The 9687-nt window shown below is 55.0% G+C and overlaps 1 long non-coding RNA gene across 1 annotated transcript; it reads left to right on the forward strand.

Annotated features, from left to right (window-relative positions):
* Positions 1–2743: 2743 nt before the first annotated feature.
* LOC132652727 (uncharacterized) lies at positions 2744–6288 on the forward strand. Its single transcript, XR_009590298.1, has 3 exons — positions 2744–2878; positions 3483–3629; positions 5949–6288. It is a non-coding gene; the product is annotated as an uncharacterized LOC132652727 (long non-coding RNA).
* The last annotated feature ends 3399 nt before the right edge of the window (positions 6289–9687 follow it).

Here is a 9687-nt window from a genome sequence, read left to right on the forward strand (position 1 = left end):
CCTGAAAGCGTAAGGAGATGAGGTTAGATTCCCAGGACTTGGCTAAAACACCAGACATGGTGTGTGAATGGTGTGTGTGTGTGTGTGTTCGTGCACTCATGTGTAACAGAATGGCTCAGTACCTAACAGCATTTTCCGTGACAGCATGGCAGGCTAAGTTTGAACCTCAGGAACTGTGTAAAGATGGACGGGGAGAACTGGTTCCCAACGTTGTCCCATGACCCCTCCACCCCGACCCTGGTGCACACACAACAGCAGCAACAGCACAAATGCAGGTGTTTGTAGTCCCGGTGGTGGTGAGTGGCAGGAGGAGAGGTGGAGGTGGGTGGGCCCGTAGGTTGAGGGCCAGCTAGGCTGGCCTCTGTGGTGAAGTTCCAGGTCAATGGGAGAGGCACAGTCTCAAACAAAAGGCGGAAGAGCCCGTGGACAGAGCGTCCTCTGACCTCCAAACACACCGTGTGCACGCACCATCTTCCAATGGACACAAATAAAAGATTGTTCTGGCTGCAGCCCCCTTTGCTTCTAGAACTCTCGACAGGCCGAGCGTGTGGCTCGAGGGCAGGGCGCCTGCCTGGGACGCATAAGGCCCTGGGGTCCATCCCTAGTACCGGATGTGGGTGGGTGAGGGGAGAGACTCATGATATGGTTTGAAAAACAAACAAACAAACAAACAAACAAACAAACAAACATAATATCTAAGCGTCACTTCCCCCAGTGATCACCCATCCTTTTGTCTGTGCTGATGGTTGAACGCAGGCAGGCATGCAAAATATGTTTGCTCTTTGCCCCAGCCTTGAGTCGGGACCTTCGTCACGGGCCCAAGATGTGTTTTGTTTGCTCCTAGGCCTTCGCCAGCTCTGGAGCTGGGAACCCTTTATACAGGGGAGGGGGTGGAGGTTGGGTTAGCCAAGCGGGCGGAGACTAGCATGTGAAGCAGGCTGAGGGTCCCTGTAACACGGACTTCACAGAACAGCTGCTGTCACTTAGGGGACTGGAGCAGCTGCAGTGGCTCTTTGTCAGGTGTCCCGCCCCTCAAGCCAAGGCTTGCTCAGTTTACCCTTTGAGGAACCATGAGGAAGAGAGGCAGAAGCCCTCCGTCACGGTGGGGACCGCTGAGGTTCACTTCGTGGAGGGGCTTGGCCAAGGTCTCCGGCCTTTAAGAAGGTCGAATCTAGTCTGGGTCCCTGCTGTGAACCACACAGAGGGGAAGAATGGCACCGACAGGGAGGAACCTCTGGCCTTCTGTCTGCCCCGCCAGGGGGATATTGGGATATTAGTCTGTTTTCTGGAGGCTGAGTCCTGGGTGGGGCAGGCTCCGGGCTGCAGAACGCCGACTGGCGTCCCCGCCTGGGCGAGGGTCCCTGGTGAGCGCGCTGCCTGGTTTCGGTCCCAGGTCCCTGCATGCTCTCTAGCCCTGCCCTGTCAGCTGAGAGGGAGGGAAGGAGGCACCCTGCCGCTCCCTGCTGGGGCTGGGCCGGGAGCTGGCCAGCACCTGCCGAGGGCCTCTCCCACCTCAGCTAGCACCCTTCCTTCTCCGCTCACTCCTCTGATTGGCCAACGGGACCTCTAGAGAGGCCTGAGAAAGCCTGAGTCAGGTTCCGGCCGTGGGATCCCCCTTATCCCCATCCCCATGTTCCCAGCCCTCTGTCTTTTCCTTAGGGGGAGGGTCTCAAGGCTCCATAGTCCTTGATAGAACCCTGGGCTGGCTGTGTGCTGTCTCTCGCACCCCAGTCCCTACTCCAGAGGAAGAGAGAAAGGCCCCACAGCCCTGAAGATGGCTTTCGTTGCTAAGCAGAAAAGGGGCCGACCCCTCCCAAGCTGGAGCCCAGAGCTGACTCAGGAGAAGACTGTCGACCTGGAAGCCAGGGTGGAGAGGCCACAGCTGGCTTCCACAGTTCCGAAAGAGCCAAGTGTCCTAAGGGTGTGGCATTTTTGCCTCCACCCTCCTCCCTGCCACAGGGTACTGTTCCTCTTCAGCCAGCCCTACACCCCATTCAAGAAGCCCTCTCAATGTGACCCCCACCACCCCACTTTCCTCCATCGCTTGTGAATTAAGAGGGGAGAGAGGACCCCGAGAGAAGAGAACCATAACGGAGGTACTAATGCAGAGCAGAAGTGTTCTCCAGTCCTTGCTCAGAGCACTGGGCTCCTCTTTGTGGCTAACACACACACACACACACACACACACACACACACACACACACACACAGGCTCCCCTGTGGTCACATAGATTTAGCAGCGTAGGATCTCGGGCTCAGTGGGTGCCGATCCAATTCCTAACCTCGAAGAATAAATACACACTTGACTCTCCCGGCACCTGCCGCTTCCCAACCGTACCTGACCTGAGAAGTGTTTGTTTGTTTCTTTGTTTACTGGGATGCTCTTGTTGTGCAGCCCAGGCCAGCCTCAGACTCAGGATCCTCCAGTCTGCACTTCCCGAGTGCTGACACACAGCAGCCGGCAGGCTCGCTTTGATTTTCACAGTAAGCCGCCTCACGGGCTCGCTCGAGGTGGGCCCGAGCAAGCTTTGAGAAGCGCTGTGATGCAGAACGTTCTAGAAAAGGCAGAGGCGGCTCAGCGCTGACTTCATAACAACATAGCACCCCTGTGCGCTGCGCACTCAGCCAGAGTCAGATCTCAGAGTCCCAGGAAAAAAATGGGGGCGGTGAGTGTTATTCCGGAAGGCGAGGGGAGAGCATCTGGGTCACTGAGCGAATAAATCTCCCGGATCCTGCAGTTATGGAGTTGGGTGGGGGTGGGGCCTCTGGCGACTCGTGCAATCATCAGATGCAGCGCGCTTCGGCAGGAGTTTATTTAGGAAACCAAGGCACGTGTTCCAAGACTGGAGCAGGCTGTTCCTGAGATCCGGGGCAGCATGGTGGGTTCTGCCTTTTGGATTTTAAACACATTTTTATAAATATTTATGAGGTAGGTGGCTTATTTCTAGAGTAAGGTGGTTTATTCCCTCCCAAGTCATGGAGGCCTAGATTTCATCCTCTAGAAAAGCCTGCAGAAGGTAAGGTGTATGTCAAAACCACAGTGCAAACGGCATTGTAATACACCCAGTGTCGTTCATGTCCCTCGGGTCTCACAGAGAAAAATTCAGGCCAGCAGGACTTAGGCACCAAGATCCTGCTGCCGCTTTCCTCAGTTTTCTCCTCTGTAATCCCTCCTTCCCTAACAGAGACACTCAAATCCTCATTGCCCCCCACGGCAGAGGAAGTGCTGACGGTCTGGTACTCGCGGCCAGGGCTCTCCCACTGGGCTGGCCATGGGCTCTTTACTCAGAGGGAAGGCTGGAGGTGTAAGCAGCGGGGATGGGACCCCAAGGGTGTGAAGGAGGCTGGAAGGCTGGAGGTGTGAGCAGCGGGGATGGGACCCCAGGGGTGTGAAGGAGGCTGGCACGTGGTCCCCGGAAGCTCTTGCTGGGTTCTGAGATGCAGACTTCATTGGACTAGAGGCAGCGTCCATTCTGTCTACAGAGAGAAGAGGATGCCGTGGACAGAGCAGGGCAGTGAGCAGCGCCCCTCGGTGGCCTCTGCATCAGCTCTGCCCCCCCCCACTCCCCGACCAGCCCTGCTTGAGCTCCTGTCCTGACTTCCCCCAGTGATGGAGTGTGATCTGGAAGTGTAAGCCGAAAACGCTCTTTCCTCCGCAGCTTGCTTTTCAGTCGTGGTGTTTCATTGCAGACACAGAAACCCTGAGTTAAGTCTAAGACAAGTATAGATCAGAACACAGTCGAGGGCACCAGGCAGATCTGAGCGCAGAGCCCAACTCAGGTTCTGTCTGGCAGCCGGGTAAGCCTCCGGCCCTCCCAGAAGCTTGGGCGTCGTGGGGACTGACTAACCAACGTTGCTTGGCTCCAGGCAGCGTAGCCTCAAAGCCACAGCTGGAGTTTATCGGCACAAGATCCTAGGTTATTTTCAGCCTCCCTTTGAGGACAACTCAGCCCTGTCACCTGCCAAGGCCATTTTTTTTTTCTTCTAGATAATTGTCTGACACTAATTGAAACAATGAAACTAGATCATATCGTGAGAAAGGAACCAGGAGCAGCTTCAGTATGCTGTCGTATCAGTTTCTGCCCCAGGCCCCTGAGGTAGCCCGACACCTGGATGGAAGAAGAGTCAGCCAATCAGAACAACCAGAATTTAACAATATGTTTTTTCCGGCTGGTCATCCAGCAGGGTGTGTGTGTGTGTGTGTGTGTGTGTGTGTGTGTGTGTGTGTGTGTGTCTGTCCTACTCTCTTGCTGTCATCCAGTCAGAAGTGGTCACTGTGACTCAGCAGTGTTCAGCCGGTCCGTAAGAACCGGGATCTGTCTTCGACTGGCCAGCCACAGGTCGCTGGCAGAGCAGCCTTGTCATGCGTTAGAAAGAATCTCTGTGTGTACGTGTGTGTTTACGTGTGTGTGCTTGTGAATGTGCGTTTGTGCGTGCATGCTTGTGAATGTGGGCACCTGAAGACAATTTCTGGGGTCACCGCCCTAAATGCTGCTCACTTCCTTTGAGACAGAGTCTCTCATTGGCCGGGAGCTTGCCTATTAGGCTGGACTGTTTGGCCAGCAAGCCCCAGGGCTCTTCCGTGTCCCCAGCATGCACATCACACCCACTATCTTTCACGTGGCTTCTGGGGACTGAACTCAGGTCGATGGAGCCATAATGAAAATATTTGTGACATTTATTACAAATTATTATTATTTTCATTAACAAAATTCCATTCTATTTTTTTGTAACTCCCCTTAGATTTTTTTTTTTTGTATTTTATTTTATTTATGTGTGTGTATGGGGGTTGGGTGCATGAGTGCCATGACACGCGTGTTGTGGCCAAAGGGCAGAGGACAACCTGCGAGAGTCCGTTCTCTTCTTTACCATGTGGGTCCTCAGGCTTGGCAGCGGGCTTGTCTCTGCCCAGGAAGCCACCTCGCTGGCTCTTCGTTAGAATAGGTTGGCACTCTACAAAGGAAGACAGCGAGTGAGCGCCATAATCTCAGAAGAGGAGATGTGTTATGGGAGGACAGTTTTGGTTGGAAGAGAGAAGCAGGGTAGGTTCGGTGCCTTTGCTCTTAGAGAAAAGGCCTCTTTGGGGCTGACATTTGAGCCGAGACACAGACGAAGGAGGGTAGGAGGTTCTGCAGAAAAGGCATTCCAGAGAGGGGACAGGCCTCACGCAGAAGGCCCAGGGGCCTAGCACACAGTAGGCAAGGCTGACAGTGGGAGTGGCATAGGGGTGTCGGGGGCCGGGGGTGGGAGCAGACAGGAGGCCAAGGCTATGGTGAGGAAGACACTTTACCAGGAAACCAGCAGAGACTCCTGAGCAGGACGGCCCTAGGATCTGGTCTGACTGACATTCTCAGAATGCCACTGGGCCATTTGCAGAAGCTGCTGCACGGGGCCAGGGTAGACAGGACAGCAGGGTAGAAGCGACTGGTGACATGGATGGGTGGATAGAAGGGGAGGCTGCTGACGGGCAGGGTGAAGGGAAGAAAATGGCCCAGGAAGCATTTGGGGCTTCAGATCAGAACCCGTCATCTGGGCACACTTAGGGGAAGTCACCTTGACAGGGCTGGGAAGGTTAGGGGGACCGGCAGGGTGAGGGGTGATAATCAGAGCTGGGCTTGGGGATGGAGTACAGCGTGGAGTCCCCAGGGGTGGGATGGGGTCCTGGCTCTTCCTGCCTTTTTTAGAATGGCTTTCCGGGAACAGGTAGCTGAGGGGCGGGGGGGGGGGGCTCCTGGCAAGGTGCAGCGCTCTGTCCCTGCCTCCCAGCCTGCCTGGCTCTGCTTTGGCAGCCATCTGACAGGTAAACAAGGGAGGGGGGTGGGCTTGGCCGCCCTGGCTCAGGAAAGAGTTTGACTGGGTCCAGAGAAGCAAGCAGTGAGAAGGGTAACCCCCCCGCCCCCACAGAGCAGCGCCCGCCACCAAAGTGTTTTTGTTCTCTCTCTTTTACAGATGTTTGTAGATGGCCTCACCCCAAGAATGTGTCCTCCGTTTTCTTCTTCTGTCCCTCCCTTGTGCCAGCCCCATCCCTGGAATCTGAGACTTCCATGCATGTATTCTCCCCCACGATGGGAAACCTGTGAGGGGCTGTGAGGTCAGGTGGCTTGGTGGCCTCAGCCTCCCACAATGCACTGGGCTTCCCGTGCTCAGCACAGGTTTTGGAACAGGGCTGCTACGATCTGAGTCCCAGTGACTGCTGCTGGCTGTGTGACCTCAGGCCTGCCCTGTGCCCCCTAATATTAAAATGGGGGTAAAATGGCCCCAGCAGGCAGGTTTGCTGTGGAGAATAAACGAACGCTGAGAACACCGCCTAGCAAGTATGCATTACTCAAGAAGGGACTACAATTCCGTGTTTTCCTCTGGTTTTTCATCACCCTTATCAGGTTTATGGGGCTTCAGGGGGTCACAATCTAGTCTTTTGTCATTTATCTACCAAGGTAAAGCTGTCATTAGCTGATGGCCATGGCTTGGCATCATGCCCCTTCCCAGGGCTCTGGCATCAGACTCCACCCCCAGCCCCTTGTTGCTTGCTAAGGGGTGTTTAGGCTCCTCATCCGGCAGATATCCCTGGCTCCCAGCCCATGCCTTGCTGCACGTGCTCCTTAGAACCTCTTAGGCAGCTTAGCTTTCTCCTTCTTCTCCTTCTTCTTCTTCTACTCCTCCTCTTCCTCCTTCTGCTTCTCCTCCTCTTCCTCCTCCTCCTCTTCCTCCTCCTCCTCCTCCTCCTCTTCTTCTTCCTCCTCCTTCTCTTCCTCTTCTTCTTCTTGTCAACAGCTAGGCTTCCTGGCTACAGTGCCTTTGCGTCTCCCCTACCCCTTCTGCCTTTTCCAATGGCCCATGTCAAGGCTTCACAGCGTCTCTCCCCCAGACACCATACTGCAGCCTTCCTGCTGGCTTTGGGTGTCCCACCCTCAGCCCACGATCCACCCTCTGCCCTACAGAGGGTTGATCTGAGGCCTACAACTCCTCACACACTCCTTGACCTGACCCCCGCCCTCTCTGGCCCAGCAGACGTCATCCCCTGGCCTTGTTCCTGGACATGGCTGCAACCGTTGTCTACCTTCTGCCCCCCCCCCCGTGCTTGGCTATACCTCCGTGGCTACACCTCGGAAGCTTCACAATGCCCTGTCTCCTGTCTCCTCTTCAGGAGCCTGACTCACTCCTCACCTCCAACGCTTCCCGAGGCTCTATGTCCCTTTCTCCCACACTTTTCCTGGAACCCCAGGAGTTCTGGCTTAGGTGCAGTCCCTGCTTCCCTCGTCACTAGCCTCCCCTGATCAGCAACAGTCCTTCACGCCCTCGACCCTGTCTAGCCCACTGCTGTTACGTTAACTGAGCCAACCACAGTGCCTGGCACCCAGGAGGCACCCAGCAGAAAGCATAAACAGTAGCCGCGAAGTTTGTCCCTCTTTTCAATGTCGTTAGATGCCACCTCCTCCACGCCCTTCCTCTGAGGCACTGAGAAGCGGGTCAAGGTCATCCTCAGCTACGCAGTGGGTTCGAAGCCAGCCCAGGACATATGAGACTCTGTCTGGAAAGTTCTGACTACAGACTGGAGAGATGGTTCAGGGATTCAGAGTGAGGGCTGCTCCTCCTAGCAGTGGGTCCCAGCACCCAGCTGGCGGCTCAAACTCTCTGTGACTCCAGCCCCAGGAGGTCTGCTGACCTCTTCCGGCCTCTGAGGACACCAGATATGCAAATGATACACAGACACACACGCAGGCGAAACACACATACACACATAAAAAAAAAAAAAAAGAATGATATGATAAAAAGTTCTTTCTAAGTACAGATGGGGCTGTGGGGCCTGGGCCTGTGGAAGGGACCCCGGCAGCATTTACGGATCGCTTAAAGGGAGCACACACTCCATCTTGGCACAGATGGAACCTGTGGCTGCTACGACCAAGAATCTGTGAAAGGAGGGTCCCAGCTACCCTCAGGCCCTGCTGCAGATGGAAATCCCGGCATTTATCTTTTGTGCCTTGGGATGACTCTTAGCTGGTGAATGCCGTAGATAGAGGGGGACCCCAGCTGAGGCCAGCCTCACAGCCCTCCTCCCCCCCAAATTGCCAGGGGTGTGTGCCAATAGACCCTTCAGAGGAGCCTGCCACTAGCCCAATGCCACTTAGTAACCACTGCCACCACCCCATGCTGGATAGGATGACCTGGCCTGAATTCCTGACCTGTCAAACCAAGAGATGTGATAAAATGCTTGTTTTAAACCAGCCTTGTCATGGGGTTATTGGAACACATGTCAACTCTTATCTGCTGGAGGAGGTTGCCTGGGATGATGCCTTGGGCAGGGTTGGGATTCAGATCCCAGGCGATCGGCAGGAGTGCCTATTTAACCAAAGTGGACCTGGCCTCCAGGTTCTCCCAGCATCCCTCAGTTACAGAGCATGGCTGGCATACCCACCCTGCACCCTGAACTCTCCAGCCCAGGTCTCTGGAGTGGTGAATGGAGGGGGGAGGAGGGTTGGTGGAGAAGGGTTCTGTGATCTGTTAGGAATGTCTGCCACAGGCACAGATGGAGCTGGAAGGTTGTCTGTGCGTTCCATCTTCTGGAAGATTGTGTGTGGAGAGTAGGGCGCGGTTCTGTGTCATCTTTACAGGTGGGGCTTGTCCAACCATCTTACAAACCGGAAGATGGGAGCAGAGAGGAGCTGAGGTCCTGAGGCCCATACTTTCCCCCATGACAGCTATCAAGAACCCATGTGTGTCTCGGAGGCCAAGTGTCCCATCTGCCGCAGGTCTCCCTGTCCTGACGGCTTGTCACCACCTCTCCTCCTCCTCCCCCTCTGCCAGCTCAGCCCTCAGGATCTGGCTGTGCTACTCCTGGACTGGGGACGGCTGGGCACTGGGCCAGAGTCATCAGAGCCCCGGAACGGCCAGGCTTCCCCTTCTGTCATGGGAGGCTGGCACTTTGGTATCTCTCAAGGGTGGGGCCACACAGACTTGCCGGGAGCTTAGTGAAGTACGCAGCGAGGCTCCCAGAGCCTGGCCGTGTGCGCGCCTGCCTGCCTGGTACAGGGTCTTAAAGAGGCTTCCGTGGGGGGTGGGCGGTGGGAGGGCAGGGGCTCAGACCCTGCTCCACCCTTCCTCAAGGTGTGACTTTGAACAAGTGACTTCGCCCTTCTGAGTCTCAGTTTTGTCATCTGTCGACTGAGCATGAGTGGACCAGCCTGACGCAGTGGTTGTGAGGAGAAGGCACTAGCCTCAGAACAGTGTTCGCCACACACTCGTTAAATGCTTCCTGTCTGGGTCTGGCGGTACAGGCCCAGAATCCACACACACACACACACACACACACTCAGAAGGCAAGATAGCAGATTCAAGGTGCTAGCCTGGGCAACCTAGTGAGACCCTATTTAAAACCAACAAAAAACAAGACAAAAAACAAAACAGAAAAGCACAAAAAGACCAGGGGCAGGGAGCACAGCTCGATGATAGAATGAATAAGGCCTCGAGTTCCGTGCCCAGCACACCCCACTCCCAAAATCTTGCCGAATGAATGAAAGATTGGACAACCATTTACCGTACTGAACTGCTGCCTCACATCTAATCCCAAGGGACGATCAACTTCCTGGACCCACAATGCCTGTCATGAACTGGTCCCCTGTCTGTATTTGTTGAAAAACTTTTTTTTTTATTCAAATTCTTCAAGAAGTCATCTTTAGGCTTGATTAAAAAA

Source organism: Meriones unguiculatus, chromosome 3 (assembly GCF_030254825.1).
Source record: "Meriones unguiculatus strain TT.TT164.6M chromosome 3, Bangor_MerUng_6.1, whole genome shotgun sequence".
Classification (NCBI taxonomy): Eukaryota; Metazoa; Chordata; class Mammalia; order Rodentia; family Muridae; genus Meriones; species Meriones unguiculatus.